Source organism: Onychomys torridus, chromosome 17 (genome assembly GCF_903995425.1).
Source record: "Onychomys torridus chromosome 17, mOncTor1.1, whole genome shotgun sequence".
Classification (NCBI taxonomy): domain Eukaryota; kingdom Metazoa; phylum Chordata; class Mammalia; order Rodentia; family Cricetidae; genus Onychomys; species Onychomys torridus.
Window position 1 is genome coordinate 27113970 of NC_050459.1, and position 20720 is coordinate 27134689.

The 20720-nt window shown below is 38.7% G+C and overlaps 1 long non-coding RNA gene across 1 annotated transcript in view; it reads left to right on the plus strand.

Annotated features, from left to right (window-relative positions):
* LOC118568866 overlaps positions 1-13327 on the plus strand; it is a 61130-nt gene extending 47803 nt beyond the window's left edge. Inside the window, exons 3-5 of the long non-coding RNA XR_004942995.1 lie at positions 4191-4324; positions 11408-11494; positions 12274-13327. This is a non-coding gene — a long non-coding RNA (uncharacterized LOC118568866). The remainder of the gene's footprint in view (positions 1-4190; positions 4325-11407; positions 11495-12273) is intronic.
* The last annotated feature ends 7393 nt before the right edge of the window (positions 13328-20720 follow it).

Sequence of the window (20720 nt, forward strand, 5' to 3'; positions counted from 1 at the left end):
GCAGCAATGACTACATAGGAAACTTAGTAGACAGTGCAAGCTATTCTACTTCATGCTGACATGAAAAACTATGTTCTGATACAAGCTACTCTTTTAGGTATCAGTTCTCAGTCTTTCCTGTGGACAAAGTTATCTCTAAAACCTACAACATGCTCATTACGGCTTTGAAACAACATGGACAAGTCATTTGCCATATGTCAGGGAGCCTGCCCATCTCACACATATATGCAAAAAGAAAGATGTTGGGCAGAAAGAGAGATAGCCACCCAGGCATGTTGATTTCTTATAAGAAAATGAATCATAAGCTTGACACCTTATTGATAAACAATTTTCCACTTCAGAGATAACAAGGCCAACTTCAGACATGTTCTTGTGATTCATAACAACCCAAATAAGGAATCCAGATAGCCATATCAGTTTCTTAAATCAGACCCTTCTAAGTCTCCCAACACCACACACACACACACACACACACACACACACACACACACCATCCCTAGAATCTCCAGTTTCTAGAATCAAGTTTCCGTTCCATTTACTACGAGAAGCTGTGGTGGTTTGAATGAGAAGGAGTGCCCCATTGATTCAGATATTTGAACATTTGGTCCTCAGTTGGTGGTGCTGTTTGGGGAGGTTATGTAACTACTACAAGATGCACCCTTGCTGGAGGAAGAATGTCCCTGGAAGAAGACTTTCTCCTTCTGGGGTGCAGTTGAAATGTGATCTTTGTATCCTGCTCCTGGGGGTCCACACCTTCCCAGCCAGTATGGACATCTGGTGTTCTCCAACTGTAGGCTAAGATGACGAACTCTTCTTTAAGTTGCTTTTGCAGTATTTTATCACAAGAGCAGAAAAGAAACTAACACAGAAGATGAACAGTCTCAAGGCTCCCAGCCATGCTTCTCAGAGCTCCAGTTCCTTTGCTGTTTAGTCTTACTCTGCTTACAGGAGAAGCACGGCCTTCTACTCTTGCTCTGGATTCTGCACGAGCAGTTAGGAGATCTGCGAATCAGGTGAAACCATACCAACTACTCCTTGTTCCTCCCTTTGCCTCCTTGAATGTACTCACCATGAGCTCCTGTGTCTGCCTTCTATTCTCACTATTCTGGCTCCCCATCGAAGCATTTTGAGAATGTGTATGCACTAGCTTTCTCTTCTTTGCCCCTAGGAAAACAGCTCACAGATGCCTGCAATTTCTGTTATTAACATTTCTACCATGGCTATAGTGATATTTAATCTGATACTATATTAAGAAGTAATTGATCATTTAGGGAAAATAAAGTGTGCCCATTTGTATTGTTTTTAAACTTACCTTTCTTTCCTCTTAATTTTCTTTGTTTCAAAAAGGCCCTTTCTTCAAGTCCGTCACAAAAATAGTAGAAATTTCCAGGTCATTCTCAGCCTCGTATTTGCAAACAATATGCCCGTTTTCTTAGAATAAATATGTTTTCCAGTCTGAAGCTTACAAATATACATTAGCATGAATCCAAAAATTTTATGATGTGCACTCACTAGACCAGAACTTATTTGTGGTGCTCACTTAAGCCAGAGTACCCAACCCCACCAACTTGGCACAGATTGAGGCATGCTGAAGCATTTTCCAGAAAGGGTGCTGACACTGGGGCAGGGGGTAGGTCTCAAAACAATACAGCAAAGCTGAAGAGACCTGTTGGCTTGGATCTAAGGTCTACTTTGCCAGCATAAGCTGTTACAGAGTCCGCTTCTGAAGACTTCACAAAGCATTCACCCTGTCATCATCAAAAATGACCATGTCTGTGCCAATCAGTATGGTTCAAAAATTCCAGAAAGCTCAGTAAATAAAATATAAACATGAAAAGGGTAGTTGAGACTGCTCTTATTAAATGGACAAGGAGCTCTATTTAAAACTCCAATAGGAAATTGATTATACACACGGTGATACATGGCATATAAGGCATGCTCTGTGGGAATAGTGAGAACTGTAAAAGGTGACATGGAAAACTATTCCAAACATGTTAATGAAAAAAGTAAGAAAGAATGGATGTGATGCTTTCCCGTGGACATTCCAAAGACTACAGACACCCAAAGTTTAAGAGGAATTTTATATTATTTGAGATCTTACCTTAGGCCAACCTCTTTAAATAAAACTAAAGTTTGTCAGAGCTGAGCTGTTAGACTTAAGATATTGTTGCACTGTAAATTCATTGGAGTTTTAATTCTGGAAACTAACAATAAAGAGAAATTAGATGGTTTGTAAAATTATTGACTTAGTAATACTCAAAAAGGAAAAGTATTTATATAATAATGTAAATCATGGTACATCTAAAAATTTACCACAAGAAAAGAATCCCAGAAGCTAAGATCTAAATTTATAATTCTCATAAATACTAACAATCAAATGACTCAGAATCAAAATAAAATCTATACTCCAATGTACATATTGATTTCAGAGACAAAAGGCTTTGGGAATAGGGCAAACAATTTTCTTTGCACTCCAAAAGAAAAATACAAGGTTGAAATCTTCTACTCATTCTTCTGCAAGTAGCAAAGAAGGAATTCATTCCCTATCAGTAGAAATGATGGACAATTCTCAGCCCAAACCTTCAGCTCCTTCAGCAAAGAGCTGCTGATGACTGGATATGTGGCAGCGGTTCTCAGGCTAATGAATGCCAGGCAAGGAAGCCAACAATCTCAGAGAAGCAGCAGTCCATACCCATTGCTGGACTTGAAAGCTCTGTGGCATAGGGTAGCTCATAGAGCCGTTTTGTCTTAATGCTGAGATTTAATTAGCTAAAAACTAAATGTTGTGCTGGTCCTATGTTGCAACATAGTCTGGAAAAAAAATCAGACTATTTCCAACTAGCTTAACTGCATTCTGCATCAATGGCCAAGACTAGTAAGAAACACAGAAAAATATCTAGCACTCAACAATATAAAACCACAGTGTCTAGCAACCCATCAAGTATTAGCAGACAGGCAAGGAAACAGGAAAATATGAACCATGATGATAAAAATTATTCTGATATGGCCCCAGTGTTATAACTAGAAGGCAAGAACATTAGAATAACTATATTCCACATGTGTGAAAGTCAACAACAGACAGGAAATATCTATAAATAACTCAAACAAAACTTCTAGATGAAAATAATACCTCAAGGGGACTCACAGCACACTAGATACTTCTGAAGAAAAGATTTATGAGCTTAAATACATCATGGTAGAAACTACCCAAAATGAAAGAAAGAAATCATCTAAAACATAACCCAAGTGGTAGCAGGCAATGTAACAGCTCTAGTGCCCTATGTGATAAGGCTTTCTCCAAAAAGGCATAGAGAGAAGATCACAAAACATGGTGGCTGAAATTTTTCTGAAGATAATGAAATTTACTATTCCCACAGACCTCAATAAGAAATAAACACAAGACATTTGAAAAGATCTTACCCAAAGGCAAATTATAGTTCAAACCAAGAGTAAAGAAAAATCTTCAGGCAGCCAGAAGAAGGAAATAGTTCATTATCTAGAAGGGACCAAGCTCATCACAGCAGATTTCTTGTCATTAGCAATGTGGTGAGACAGGAGACTATGTCCTGGAATCAGTGAGACCAAAGATGTTCTATGAGATAAATCTGCAAGATTTAAAAGTCCAGTCATGGTTTCCAGGAAAAAGAGACTATGAATCACCAGTCTGAGGAATGAGAGATATGTTGCTATCAGAAATCATACACACAGTGAAAAAGAGTGAGTACCAAAACCAACTCCTGTTAACGAAGTTAAGTACAAAAAAGAAGAAGAAGAAGAAGAAGAAGAAGAAGAAGAAGAAGAAGAAGAAGAAGAAGAAGAAGAAGGAATCAACCAAGTATTTCTAAAGTTCATATGGAAATGCAAAGACACCAGAAAAACCAAAATAACATTGGAACACAAAAAGAAAGCCTAATTGTCACCTATCCTGATTTTCATTTAAAGGTATGAGACAATGCTACTGTCAGAGCCTCTGGTCTATGTGTACTCAACCTGGGTAACTGTACAGTGAACATGAAATGTCCCCTGCAGCCTACTGTATTTGAACATTTGGTCCCCAGCTGCTGCTGCTGCTTAGGGATGCTATGGCACCTTTGGGATGTGGTAACTAGCTGGTAGAAGTAGGTGACTTGGATCAGGCCAGGAAGGTTTTCTAACTCTGGTTGTGCTGTGGCCTTCCTGCTTCCTGATAGCTGCTGTGAGCTGAGGAGGTGTGTCTTAATGCTCCCACTGCCATCCGCCCCATCTTGCCTACCTTGATGGACTGAAGCTCTACTGAATTCGTGAACCAACATAAACCTCTCCTTTCCCAAGTTGCTTCCCAAAGGTATTGTTGCAATAATCAATATAATTAGAAAAGTAATGAATATGGTAGTTGCACAAGATCCTATCTTTAAAAGAACCCATGTTTCATGCAATGATATATGTATTTTACAGTTCATGACCTCTCTTAAACAAAGGAGTTTTTATCTTCACTTTTCAATGCACCAGAAAAATTACGTGGCTAGTACTGACTGCAAGTATTAACCCCAGGTGGTGATGATGTTGTAAAGACAAAAGCAGGTCACTTATCTGGGCAAACCACCCTCAACACTTCTGATCTTGGAAGTTCACCTGGATTCGGCCCAACTAGTACTTGCATGAAGAGAAGCAGGCCACTAGATGAGTACAGAATCCAGAAGTACATACAGAGAAGAAACTTTGTTCATACAACTTATTTTTGATATGTATAGAATCTGTAAGAAAACTGTAGTTTTTTTTTATAAAAATTGTTAGAAAAACCCGATGTTCACAAGCAAAACAAATGCATGCCCATCTATCTTATACCATATAAAAAATTAACACACACACACACACACACACACACACACACACACACACACACCACAAGACATAGGCCCAAAGCAAAACCTAAAACTTGAAAACTTCTAGAGGTAAATTCAGAAATAACCTTTGTGATCTTGCATCAAAGGTTTCCATGCAACAACACACAAGACATGAAACATAAAAGAAAAAGAGTGATAAGACATCAAATCTAAAATTTTATGGTCTTTGTCAAAATGAATATGAAGACAAAACAGAAAAGAGAAAATATTATCAAAGCATATACATATATGTATTGATAAAGTATTTGTGTATATATACATAATATACATATACTTACACACACACATATATGTATGTATGTATATATATATATATATATATATATATATATATATGTATATATAAACAGCCAACACTCAATAAGAAAAAAATAACCTACCTACTCAATTGAAATTTGGCACATTTTTTAAATTAAAACTTCTCCAAAGAAGATTTATAGCTATCAAACCAGGGTGTGAAAATTGATCATCGCCTTTAGGAAAATGAAGAGCTAAAAGTAAAAGGAATTACCCCAAGTAGTAGTCCAAGGCTTAGAACTTTCCTATCTTACTGGCACAAATTTGACATTTTATAGCCATTTTCAAAGAGTTTGCAATACGTTTTTAAGTTAAAAACAAGCCCATATTTCTAGCCACTCTATATCCTGGTATCTACCCAGGAGAAAAAGGAAAACCATAAATCCATGCAAAATAAATAAGTCTTTATTTATAAATAATTAAATTACAAATAAACTTATTTATTTATAAAACATAAATTTTTATTGCAGCTTGATTTAGATTACACCCAAACTGAAAAGAACTCACTGTCCATCAAGCTGTGAAGGCACAACCAATTTTAATATACCCAAAAATGCAGCACCACTTTACAATGAAAAGGAATAAACTACCAGTATATCCAATACAGATGATGCTCAAAAACTTGTTAAATAAGTGTTGGTCATGAAAGCATTTGAGACCTGGAAGATGGGAAGAAGGCCTGTAAAATGTGGTCTTCTGAGCATGACACAGATACTGCAATTATGAACTACAGCCTGTTCTGTGTCTGCACAAGACTGACCCATCAATAGCCTGACATAGATAGGAGGAGAGTTCATAGGACCTCATCCAGCCCCATGAACCATTGGTTGCTCATGGATTCTAAGGGAGTGGGGGTATTTTCTTCCCTGACTAATCCACCAGGTTCTACTGTCTAGTTTTATATACTACCAATCAGACAACCCTGGTTAAACTTAGTGAATCAGAAAGTACAACAAAAAGATATAAACATGGGAATGGATCTGTAGGGATTGGCAGGGGTGGGAGGAAGCTAAAAAAAAAATGGTGGAGAGTGAGAATAATCAAAATACATTATACACGTAAATTATTATCACAGAACAAATTTCACTCATTAAAACAGTTGAGTACAAAATGCAAGAAAGCTTTGGTCTATTAGCAGAAAAGGAATAGGAAGTTCTATTTGAGGTAGGGGGTGATAGAAATGTTATGTCAACACTCAGCAAATTTTATATTTCATATTTGTTAGTTTCATCTTGTATAAATTTTAAGTCAACACAATTAATTTTGTATTTACTTATTAGAATGCTTCTGCCTAGGAGAAATGCTATTGGCTCACTTGAAAACATAAATAGAGCATCAACAGAGGTGGCTCAGCAGAGAGTTTGTGCTTAAGATTCCAGCAGCTATGTTAGGCAGTTCACAACTGCCTGTAACTCTAGCTCCAGGGAACCTGACGCCATCTTCTGGCCGCTAAGGGTACTGCACTTATATGCACAGATCCATACACACACACACACACACACACACACACACACACACACACACACACACACATCTTCATAAATAAATATAGAAATAAAATCTCTTTAAAAGGAAGAAGAAGAACCACAGAAACACAAATATCCTCTCACTATACATCTATAAAAAAAAAAGTCTTGGGACTCCTAACTTACTGGCTATGGAAGAAATTGTCACTCAGGCACAAACCAATACACCAGTTAAAGGAATTTCACTTTGCAGTATCAGCTGACTTTCTCGTTTCTTTTTAAATTGTCACACAAGCACAAAGAACCAGAACATTCTTCTCTATCATCTATCATAGTGTCTGATTGTAAGCTTGTGGAGAGTCCCTCTATGCAAAGCTTCCTAATGTCCCTAAAATCTTGACACAACCACTTTCCTCCCCTGTGGGAGTTTTTCAGATCTAAACATGATCTGCTACAATGTATGTATTAAAATCTGAACACCCAGGCCCATAAGAGAAAATTTGCTACCAATCTTTATGTAACTGGAATTTATAACTCTGAGTTGGATGTGTTACTTAATGTTATCTTACAGCACCTCCTGGTGTTTAGATACTGAAGATTAAAATGTTAGATGCCCAAAACATTGTTTCTCCTAAAGCCAGAGAAATTAGAATGACATCTTTATGATAAAAAAAATACAGAACAAATTAACTTATAAGTTGTTTGAAAATAAACAAGCAGGGATTCTGGGTTTCAATTGTCCATTTGCTGTTCCAAAGGGGGGGGCACCTATTAACAGAATAGTCCCACTTTAGAAAACAATTTAACAGCTGGTTTCCAGCTGGAATGACATCAGAATTTTTTTTTAAGTAATTTATTTTTAGTTATCCACCAAAATAACTGATCACTGCTCAGAAACTAGAAGGTATATTCTTGTCATACTTACAGCCCCAAAGAGAGATAATGACTTGTCTTATCAAAGTTGTGTGGCTAGGTAGCAACTTCCTAGGTATTTGGTCTTCTCTTCAGCTGGTAAGGTAAACCAAGGCAAAAGCTCCTCCCCCACCACTCAAGTCTCAGCTGTACCACACAACGAGGTGAGAAACACCCTTTAGTCCATAGAAAGGTTAGGATAATTGGTAAGACAACCCCCAAACACGTGCTGACAGTTAAAGCCATGAACATGTTCAGCTGGGCCCTTAATCTCATTCTGAGAAATACTCAGCATGGACAAGGTTTATCCTCACCAGAAGACGGGTAATGGCTAGTTGGTGCTAGCGAGAGTGGGATGTCAAGGGAAAGAGACCAACCATGTTTACCTAATGCTGAGGAATTAAAATCAGTGATTTTCCCTCCCTTTGTAGCTACAATTTCTTTTGATATCTGTTAGGGTCATCAACCTATGAAAGGAAAGAGGGGTGAGGAACCACACTTGGTACGCTTTTTTCTGTATCTGTGTCTCTGAAATGATTTGGAGGTATTGGAGGTTGAGGGGGAGAGACTAAAGTGTCTTAAGATTATCTGTGAATTTCATTTATCCATACTGGCCCTCACCACAATTCCATAGGTAATCAGAGTCAACTGGAGTTCACGTCTCCCACGCGGATAGTGGACAGACAGACCAAAGGGAAAGAGGGGAAATATTTGTCATGGAGCTACAGAAAGAACAGAACAGAACAGCTGATTTCTTGCTAATGTCATCCATCTGTAACTAATATGTAGTATGTCTTGGTACAAGCCCAATGATAAGCTGGAAACTTGAAAATTCGGAAATCAGTGACTACACAATCCTTCTACTTAAGTTCTTTGTTTTTTCAGTTCCTTCTGCTTGTGTATTATTAAAACATATTTTTACTCTATCGGAGTAGATCAGCAGGTGCCTTTTAATTATTCAGACTTCCCTGGAAACAAAATTACTTAGTGTAATTACATCTGAGACTTAAACATCACTAATAAAAGCCATTTACAGTTCTTAAGGAATTTGACGGATGCATTTGCCATTTTGTTAAGAGAAACAATGACTTTCTCATTTGGGCTTTTTAAAAGCTTGTTTTGGCATAAGAATCACAAAGCAACAACAAAAAGGAAATGATGATGTTTATCTCAGAGATACAATGTCCTGTTGTAGCCATGTAAATTCTGTCCAGGAAAATCCATTCAGTTTACAGTTTCACACAACTGTGTATATAATGAAGGTTTCCCTGTTATCTCTGACCCTATAAGTATGGAAAGAATTTGTTCATACGGCAATAAAAGGGGCATCTCATAATTGAAAGAGAGCAGATGCAGATGCCAAACATAAACAGGCAGGCAGAGACTGTACAACTGCAACTATGTAAGGCAGAACAGTCAGTGGTCAATGGTCAACAATGTCCATTGTATGCTTTAAAGCAATCGCATCTTCTCTTAGGAAGCTGGTTTTCTAATTATCCTCCAACTTTGAATGTAATGGGGGTGTTTGGGGTGGAAAACTTAAGTGCAGCTGTTCTGATATGAAAACCTCCACAACTTCATTCTTGAGCCAGCCAATAAAGAACCCGTCGTCAACCTTTTACAACTTCTGAAAAAGCCTCAAGCTAGTATTTATGCCCATCTCAATATATAAAGGTTACACTTGGCTAGGATTTGACTCTTGGGAAATCATTCTTCAAGAAGTAAGTTAGGAAGGTATAAACACAAACTGGTCACAGAACAGAAAGAAAGACAAAGGGTTGTTGTGGGAGCTGGTTTTTCAGGTATAATGAAGGGCACTGCAAACTCTTCAGTTCTGATCTGTGTACACGAACAAGACGCACAAATTCTGTTTTTATTTACTCTATACACCTTTTACATCATGTGTCTTGATCCCATTCATTTCCCCATCCCTTTGCATCCACTCTCTGCCCCAGCAGCAAATTCTGCTTTTTATATCAGAACTCTTGACAACTGACAACAAAATCACCTTTCAAGAAAGTAAAATAAGGCAGAATATAGAACCCCTGTGCTTCAACAGCTCAGAGAAACAAACATAAAAATAACTTGTGCTTCAATGGCATACCATAACACAATTTGCAGTTAGGACTAAGTCTCTAGATTTCATCATGAATTGAACCATTTTTTTGTTGTTTTTTGTTTTCTTTTCTTTTTAGACAGGGTCTCTCTATGTAGTTCTGGCTGTCCTGGAACTCTCTATGTAGAACAAGCTGACCTTGAACTCACAAAGATCTGCCTGCCCCTGCCTCTGCCTCTGCCTCTGCCCCTGCCTCTACCTCTGCCTCTGCCTCTGCCTCTGCTTCTGCCTCTGCCTCCTGCCTCTGCCTCCTGTCTCTGCCTCCTGTCTCTTTTTGAAATTAGCCCCCTTTTCTTTCTATTGAGACTTATTGGCAATTAAACCATTGAATTGATTTGCCCTTCTGTTTATTTGATGAAAACAGAGCAGAGACTATAGCTCAGGTGGCAGAGTACTCACCCAGCCTGCTTAAGCATAGTGTTCCGTTCCCAGCAATCCTCCCCCTCTACCCCTAAAGAAGAAAACAAATCCCTGTACTTTGGGGTTTAATCAGATTCTCTTCACAAATATATTCCTTCCCTTGGCTATACTTATGCTGGCCAATTAAAGAGGCTTTGGGAGTATCATTAAGAGACAATGCACACAATTCCCATCAAACTTCACTAAAGCCACCTTGTAAAAGACTTGATCATGGACTGGGGGATGATGGATCATATAATCAGTCAAGTGATTGCTACATTACTATCAAGACCTGAGTTCAGATCCCCAGCACTCTTCACAAAGCCAAGCATGGCGTTGCAAAGCTCGGTACCAGCACCTCTTTGTGTCTTTTGAACCATAGATTTCTCTTCCCAGAGCAGTGGTTCTCAACCTTCCTGATGCTGTGACCCTTTAATACAGTTCCTCATGTTGTGGTGACCCCAGCCATAAAATTATTTGCATTGCTACTTCATAACTAATTTTGCTGCTATTATGAACTGCAATGTAAATATCTATGTTTCCTGATGGTTTTAGGGGACCCCTGTGAAAGGGGTCATAACCCACAGGTTATGAATCACTGCCCTTAAAAGGAGGCAGCACAAATAAACCCATCTTGCCTATGAGGATGTGACCTGTGGTTTACCTTTGCAATTGCAGTAATTTCTTCTGTTGTGATTTATAACTTCGAGTTTTAAGTCAGAGTCCAACTCAAATGCAAAAAGAAGAGCTACTGTCAGGGATAAACTCCCACAGGTGGGAGCCAGCTTGGTTTGTTGGTAATCACAGGTGGCAGGATCTCAAGAGCATGTGGAAACTGAGTTGTGATAATTAACCATTGCCTCCATAATCTTCACTTTATACCGCTACAATTGACATGCTTACATGTAAACCTCCACGGCATCTGCAAAGCCAGAAACACAAGGGGAAAAACTGACATCATCAGTATTTTATAACATCTGCAGACCTTTTTCTCTGTGCTTTTGCCTCATGAGATAGCATTCTAGCTTTGGATCCAAGTGTTGCACATTCACTCACTGGATTTCCTCCGTGCTGCTGTTCCCCAAGCAACCTCCATTAATCTAGATTCTCAAGGGGCTCTTGGGCTATTACATCCTTTAAATTGAAGACTTGCTCTTGTATGTGCTTCATGGGGAATCCACACCGAATTGCTCTTTTATCCATAGATTGGTGAAAGATGTTGATTTAAAACAGGTGTGTACATAAATTGCTTGCTTTGTTAAAAAACACTTGAATGTTACTATCAGCTTACTCCTAAAAAGCTGCATCTAGGTATCTTTTCTTTCCCTAAACAGCCTACTTAAGAACCACAGTCTCTTTCTTTACTGGCAGAAATGAGCTCGCACAACACCGCTGGGAAACACAGCCATGGAGATGAGCAGGTAAATACACATAACAGAATCTCGGGTGAAATGTTCCCTTTTCAAAGTACTTTGTGGCAAACTGGTTAAAAATAAGGAGTTTCATAATGTTTTTGACTTTATATGAGTCTGCATAAATATTCTAAATATAAAATACTAATGTAAACATATTATTTTGGATATCCAGAACTCATGCAAAGATAAGCAGGTGTGGTGACCACCTGTTACCGCAGCACTTGGGAAGCAGTATACTAGGCCCCCAGACCTCAGTACGCCTCCAGACCTTAGTACAACTGACATGATGGAAACACCATTCAGGCTTTGGAATCCAGTGTAGTCTCCAGCCAGCTAATAAAGACTTCTATTGGCTTGAAACCTGTATCTGAGTAGTCTTCTCCAGTGGATACCTCATAACCTTTTTGGAGGTCCCCATGAGGTCCCCAGAGACCAGACCTTGAGACACCAGGGTTCTCAAAACCCCTTGGAGGGGAGAAGAATGCAGTAACCAAGGAACTCCTAGGGGGAGCAACTTGAGACATTCCAGGGCCCCAGGGCCCCCTTTGATCAATTGCTGTCTTACACCTCTGCCACCAAAAAATTGAAAGTCACCCCCATCTGTCACCTCTGGAGGTAAGTCTGGTTAAGGCACCTTCTGTCTAGGATACAAAGGAGGGCCAGATGTGGCTACTGATTCAGTGTCTAGTATCTGTGTGAGATGTCACTGGAAGCCCCAGGTCTATTCAGGTGAATGAATGCATAACCTCACCCCTGGTTGTCTTTACTGTGTGTCTTTCTGTCAGCTCTACAGGATGGAGAAACAGATCTAATGTTTAAGGGGAGAATGAGCTATCCTGGGACTGCAGCCACCAGGCTGCCTGCCTGGACCATGCCCCACTTCCAGCCAAGACTATGACTGCAGCTGTAGTTGCTGCTGCTGTTGCTATGGCAACATGGCCCAGAAGACAGCCCTAAAACCAATGGGATCTCTCCAGATCTTGATGACCCTGCCTAAACCTGAACTACTCCAAGCCCAATCTATACACAAAGAAACCAAGTGATAAAACAGGATGCAAATTGATAATGGTTCCTGTTGGATGAGAGACCCACACTCCTTGCTGTTATTGGAAAATGGATGGTCACAAACTCCCCCAAGCCACACATCTGCGGGGGACCTAAAATTGCCAAGTTACTTAATCCCAAACATTATTCTTAGAATTGAATTGCCCCTCTAACTGTTGTCTGACAGTGGCCTGGCCTGTACAGCTAAAGTTTTTCTAAATCTGACAAAGGTCCTAAATGTTAATAGGAAAATTCATTGTGCCTAGAGGCCACAAAACTCAATATAGATAAACGAAATATTTCCTTGAGACCAGTGAAAACTGGATCGACCTCCTACCTTTTGCCCTCCTAAGGACCAGATGCACCTCATACCATAAGGCATGGAATTACTAGCCATTCCCTTCTCAAGTCCTTATAGACGCTGCCATAGACTCAGAGGACTGGTCATCAGACAGTTCCAGAGGTTGTACCTTTCCCATGTCTGAGCCTACACACAAGTTCCTGCCTGGAGACCTTATATGGATTTAAAAAGAAAAATCCTAACAATGTGAAAAGAGCTATATCCTGTGGTCCTCACCACCCATGAACCCAGGACACCCTCTGAAGGAGGCTACATAAGATAATGGCAGATAAATCATCACCAGGTCCTCCAAACTCCCTGAAGATAAGACTGACACAAGCCCTATAATAATGTTGTCTATTTTGTCTTGTTTATCTCTCTGTAGGAAAGACCTAAAACCCCAATGTCTTAGTTGGGGTTTTATTGCTATAAAGAGACACTATGACCATGACAACTTTTATAAAGGAAAACATTTCATTGGGGCTGGCTTACAGCTTCAGAGGTTTGGTCCACTGACATCATGATGAGAAGTATGGCAGCGTGCAAACAGACATGGTGCTGGAGAAGGAGCTGTGAATTCTACGTCTTGATCTGCAGGCAGCAGAAGAAGAGAGACCTCCACCCTGGCCAGATGTGAGCTTCTGAGACCTCAAAGTCCACCCCCCTTCAAAGTCCTCCAACAAGCCTACCTATTCCAACAAGGCCGTACCTCCCAGTAGTGCCCACTCTACATGGGCCAAGCATGAGTCTGTGAGCACCAGTCCTATTCAAACCATCACACCCCAGAAGCTAAAAAAAAGCAAAAATGGGGATCTCACAGCCATTCTATTCACTAAGACCCAACCCACCTTCCACATAGATTTCTATTTAAAAAAAAAAATATATATATATATATATAGGCAACTGGAGATGGATGGTTTGCTTACTCCTTGGAAGGAGCACATTCCAGGAGTGTGAGTCCACCAATAAAGAGAAGGGGCTCAGATCTATTTAGTACTATGCCTGCCTAGCTGACATCTCCATCCCCTCAAGCTCCTAAAAGCCAGGTAAATATCATTGTGCTCAGTGAGGTTGCAAAACAATCCTTCTGGGGGCACACAGATCCCTTCAAAGTCCTAAAAGTGTTCACACTGGAAGAGAACCCACTCCACTGCATCCCCCACAAATGTTACACCACAGGAGTTAACTGTAATGGAAAAAGAACAGGGCCAACCTAAATGTGGATTCTGGGCTTCCTGGTGTGCAGAAAACTATCCCCATTCTCATTTCTCTGCTGGTGGGAGCAGGCATTGTGGGCTCCACTGCAGTTGGAACTTCAGCCCTAGCTATGGGGGATTAAAACGTTAAGGTACTCAATGCTCAAGTAGATATAGACCTGGAACATCTAGAAAATTCTGCTTCCCATCTAGAAGCCCAGTTAGATTCCTTAGCTGAGGTTGTTCTTCAGAATAGAAGAGGATTGGCTCTCCTCTTTATGAGATCTCTGTATGGCACTGAGAGAAACTGACTGCTTTTATGTTGACCAGTCAGGGATAATTAGAGAAAGTTTAGCCATGGTCAGAAATAACCTTCATAAAAGAGAAAGGAGACATCAAGAATCTGACAGCTAGCACAAATCCTTGTTCTCCTGGTCCCCTTGTTAAAGACTACTTGCAGCCTTAGCTGAGTCATTAATCCTTTTGCTACTAGCTCTCACTATAAGACCCTGCTTGCTCAACTGCCTACTTAGCTAGATCAAACAGAGAATAAATTCTGTTGAACTACTAATGCTAAGAAGACAATATAACCTCCTCTCCCTGAATGAATCCACAGTTTGACTCATGCCCTTAGGACCAGTGAGAAATAGAACAAGCCCACAGACCTTAGCACAACTGATACCATGATGGAAGTACTACAAGCTTTGTAACCCAGCATGGAGTCAACACCACCTGTCAAAATGAGAATAAAGACCTACTCCATCAAAGTCTATAGTTCTAGGAAAGTCCCTAAATGCACTAACCTTGCTCTCTGCCTTTTGTAGTACCACTTCTGGCTAACTGCTCTTGCTAACTTTTGTGCTAGCTTTTGTTCTTAAAAGCTTACCCTGAGAAAGGCATGGGATTGCACTCAGGTCCCAAACATCCAGCAAAGTCTCTGGCCAGCTAATAAAGACTTTCTATTGGCTTAACCCCATGACCAAGTAGTCTTCTCTGGTGGATACCCCACAAAAGCAGAGATGGGATCCCTGAGACAATTGGGCTAGTTAATAAATAAAGTGGAACATGATTTAAAAAAAAAAAAACCTCAAAGTCAACTTTAAGCCTTTACAAGAGGTTAAGAGATGAGCCATATGCATAAGTACTAACATCTATATCCATCTGCAAACATGTAAACACACATACACACATCATTTATACATACACATGCAAAAAAAACTAAGATATTAGTCAGTAGGGAGAGCAAGTGGTATTTTGCACAGATTTGAGTTACCCCCTCATCTTTGAGACTATAAATAAAAACCATGCCTTGCCATGAAAATGTAACTCCAAACCAGTCTATGAGTCGTCTCTCTTACCCTATTTCGTCTCTTAAGCCTCCCCAAAGAGAAATCCTGGACATACCACTTTTTACTAGAATCCCATTTTAACGGAAAGTATCAAGAAGGGATTAATTTTCTCTCACAGAATGAAAGCTAAGCTGGTAAGTTGAAGGAACACTGATAACCTATAGAAAAGATTCCCTTCAGGCCAGGATGGAACCGAACAAGTTTGGGGAAATCCTTCTACCTTGTCTGGTGCCCTTCATTTTAAGATAGAGCAATTGCATCTGTGCACGGTGTTACATGTTTATAGTTTCATAAACTCTGGAGGATGAGGCAGGAGGATCGCTTGAGCTTAGGCACTTGAGGGTAGCCAGTCAACATAGTGAGAACCTGTTTCCAAGCAGAAAGAGGAGAATGGGGATGATAAGGAGGGTAAGAGGAAAAGGGGGGAGATAAAAGAAAGAAAAGGTTGACAATTAGAAAAGGTAGGCAAACCCTAAAAGTTCATATCTGTCTATGCTTAACTTCAAACAATGGCAATTTATACAAATACCAGCAGAGTTTCCCAAATTAAGAGTAGGATCCCTCAAGAAGACTAATTACTATAGTGCATGGTACTGCTGGATTTTTTTTTTTGATCCACATTCTAATGAAGCATAAAAATACGTAAGTATATTAAAAGATGATGCAGTCTAAGGAGAAATTAAACAAGATACTTGATGCTACTAAAGCAGACTTAATCTTAAAGATGGCAGAAACAAAGAGCTTTGTGACTCTGGTAGTAATTTCTGGTCAGAGGGAAAAGACAAATTGAGCATGAACTACATTCTATGTCATTTTTGCAGAATAAATAAGATGTAAAGTTTCTGGTAGAACCTATGCTTACCATGAAGATTTTTCTAACCCTAGTCATGTGATTTTACAGTCCAAGAGGAGGTTGACACCATCATCTGAGACTAAGAGGAGGGTTGGTGGGGTCCCAGACTGGGAGAAAAGAAAATATGCTGGGTCAAAGTTCATGTTTGTCAACAGTCTGTAAATGAACCATGTAGACCTGACTACTTAGTGGCTACAGGAAATGATTTGAAATGGAGGCTCATAAAGAATTATGATGCTTAAAAAATACCTTCTGGGGCTGGAGAGATAGCATGGCAGTTTAAGAACCCTTACTGTTCTTTCTGAGGACCCAAATTCAGTTTCCAGCACCCATGTCAGCTGGCCCCAACTGCCTGTAACTACAGTCTCAGGAGATCTGACACTCTCTTCTGGCCTCTAAAGACACTTATGTATGTGGTGTCCACATACACAAAACACACACATATATGCATAAATAAAAACAAATTTTTTTAATTATAAAATCTTACTGTTTGTTAATGCCATCTTTTATCCATTTCAGTTTCCAGTCCCAGGGAGAGATTTTTGTTATCATCCTCTGATACAATATTCTAGCACCTTTACTTTGCAGTTAGCTAGGTTGCTGTTTCTCTGTGTCCTATCTTTTATTGATATTATTGTTCCCAATTGCTAAGATATGTATGTTCTAAATGTTTGTCCTGGAACAGCTGCTAAACAGCAATGTACTTCTCCTAACCCCCAAGACGCATTTTTTCTCACTATAATCTAAAGGATTTAACTGTCTAACTGAAAAAATATTTTTAAACTTTTTCACTGGAAGCTAAAACGGCCCCCAGACAATCCATAGTTGAAAATGTGTAACTTTTTGCCTGGGTATGGTTGCTTGCACTTATAACACCAGCTTTTGGGAGGCTGACCCAGCAAGATTTCCATGAATTTGAGCCTGGTTTACATAGTTAGTTACCAGCCAGCCTAGACTACAGAGGGAGAGATGCTGTCTCAAAATAAAATACAGCATTTAATAATCACCTTTAAAAAAAAAAAGGAAATCAAGGGAATAATATCATTTACCATGGCAACATTTAACCAAGGAAGTGAAAGATCTTTTTACTGAAAAATCAAGCATCAGTGAATTAACTTGAAGAAAACCAAAAACAATAGAAATATATTCTGTCTTCCTGGATTAGAACAATCAATATTAAGATATCCATAAAACCTGAAGCATTCTATAAATTCAAACAATCCTTTGCCACTTATCACAGAAATAGAAAGGGTAACTGTGTAATTCACATACAACCACAGAGAAGTGTGCAAAGTCAAAGAAATTATGAGTAAAGAGAACGAAGGCGGCACTATGACACCACTTGACAAAATAGCTTGGTATCGCCAAGCATACATACATATTCAAAAGAACAGACATATGTACAAATGAGAGAGAAGAAAGAGAAAGCATAGAAATAAACTTACACATGCAATGTCAATTGGTCTTTTAAAGGGGGCCAAAACTCCACAATCAGAAAGGATAATCTTTTCAATGAAGTTTTGAGAAAACTAACCATCCATATTGAGAAGTCTAAAACTGGACCCTCCAATACAGTGAAGGCACAGAAGTGGAGAAGGATATACTGCATTAATCCAGACCAGAGGAGACTGTAATAAGTATGTTAATGTCAGAAAAACCTAACTTCAAAGCAAGGGAAACAGACAGGGCAGGAACAGGTGCTGCAAAATTGTGAAGTCAATTTTCCAGGAAGGCATAGCAGCCCTGGATGTGTGCACATCTAACAATAGAGTATTAAAAAACACGAGCGAAGCCTGATAGAGCTAAGAGCATGAATAGCCAAGTTCACCATTGCAGCTAAAGACTTCATTACCATGCTCAGTAATAAGTCAAGAAGACAGAAAATCAGTACAACTTACAAACCACCTATCAGTCTTCATCAATCAACTTGATTGATTGATATTTATAGACTATTTCACTCAATAAAAGCAGAATCTACATTCTTCCAAAACTTAGAACACTCACCATGATGAACTTCATTATAGGCTATAAATCACACATTAAAAAATATAAAGATAATATAAATTATAAGTAGTATTCCTTCAAACCACAATGGAATTAAACTGGTATTGCTTAACATAAAGACAACTATAACTATCCCCAAATATGTGAAATATGAAGACCATACATTTGTATAGAATATATATCAAAATTAATTTAAATATATCTTATACTAAATTATTTTAAGATGCAAAGTCAGTACTTAAAAGTATATTGCTCGCCTACACATCGTCAATAAACAATTTAAATTTAAAATTTTAAAATAACGTTATTTGCTACAGCATGTGAAAATTATAAATATTTAGACACAAATAAAATAAAAATATATACAATTAGAAAAACTGTAATATCCTAATAAGGGGAGTTAATCAACATAGAGAAGTAGTCCGTGTTCCTGTCCTGGAAGACTGCATTGTCAAGATGTCAGATCTCCCAGTTTGATCTATAAAGTTAAGATAATCCTATTCACATTCCAGTAATCTAGTCTAAAGTTGATGTGGGAAGGATGTAGACTTAGGACAGAAAAACCATCCTGCAAAGGAGTAATAAATCACAGGATTCATATCACCCCATTTTAATGTTTGCTGTACACTTTGGTGCTTGTTTTGTTTTGTCCTGTGGGGAAGGGTCCTCCTCTGTATTGCAGATTGGCCTTGAATTCATGCTTCCCCTGCCTCAGCATTCTAAGTTCTGTCCCTGTAATCATGGGCTACCATCCAACTGTGTGCATAGTGTTGGTGAAATAAGACACACAGGCTAGAGGCCATAGAAATACATTCAAACAAATACTGTCAACTCATTTTTCTCAAGAAAAAGAAAAAAAAGCAAAAACCACAAGGCAATTCAATTGGAAAAAAGAAAATCACCTAAAAATGGATAACACACCCAAACATAAATAGCAAAATTCTAGAAATTTTGGAAGAAAATTGAAGAAAAATCTACATAGCCTTGGACTTGTTGGTGAATTTTATGTTATGCTTACTTAAAATACACATTTAATATATAACTGTATGTATATACATATGTATGTACATATATATGCGTGTGTATGTGTGGGTGTGTATAATTTGAATGAAGGAATGCCACTTGGGATTACATAGACATAGACTATCAACAAAAACCTCAGTGTGAATGAGTTTTCAAATACCATAACAAAAATACCCTCCATGCAAGAAATACTAATGAATTTGAAATTTACTTTAAGAAACATTTGGTTACAAAATAGATGAGACAAACAGGAAGAAAATCTTAAGTGCTTGTATCTTAAAATGTGTAAGACTCATAAACCTCAGCAACAACAACAAATCTACCTCATTTTACAAGTAGTCAATAGATGTAAGTATACAATTACAGAGGAAGATATGTAGATGGAAAATGTCTATATGAAAATCTGCTCAACCTTCTAAAGGTCATCAGAGAACAAAGACAGTCTCATCCATGAAAACCCAAGAAAGGATGCGATTCAGAAGAACTATGGAGCAGAGAAATGCTGGAAAGAAATCTGTAATTTCAACACAGAAAACCAGCAAAACCCTAATACTAAGTGGGCGGGGAGGGGAGATATGCTACCAATAATCTAGCCAACCAGAACAACTACCAATAAAAGCATAAAAAATAGAACACCATTATCAACAATGACCTCACATACACATAGCTTCAACTCATTATTTAAAGACCACAGATGAACTGTTATATTTTAAAAAACAAGATCTAACTCTGTTTTCCATGAAATGGTGCTAACAAAACTGGATAGCCTCATACCCACATAAAGGCAGGCAAGATGCCTTCCAAAAGGCAACTGGATAAACCACAACAAATCCATACATTGGAATATCATTCAGTGATAAAAGCAAGAGTTATTAAGCCATTCCAAGGCATTGATAAACCTTAATTGCACTGCTAAGTGGAACTGGACAATCTGTAGAACTCCATGTGTATGATTCTGTACATAGGACAAGTTAGAAAAAAATTTAAAAACCATACATACAGTAAACATATGAGTTATTGTTACAGACCTAGAAGAGACAATGCAAGGCAGATGAAGCGATGAATGTCTTCAGACAGTGGCACTAGTGTGTGACACTATAGAGGTAGACACATGACACACTGTATTTGTCAAAACACACTGAACTTTACAACATTAATACATGCGAATTGTTAAATCATTAGGTGCTCAAGGCATCCAAGGACAGAATGTGCACTGTGGTAGAAGATCTAACTGTATTACAAATATCTAGGATAACTTCCCTGAGATGAGAATACAGTTGATCTATAACACACTGGAAATGAATGGAGTGAGAAGAACCTGTATTAGCTCTGTGTTCTATTTTATTTTATTTTTTTAAACTTTTATTCTTCTCTTATACATTACATCCTGACCAGAGACAGTTTCCCCTCCCTCTATTCCTCC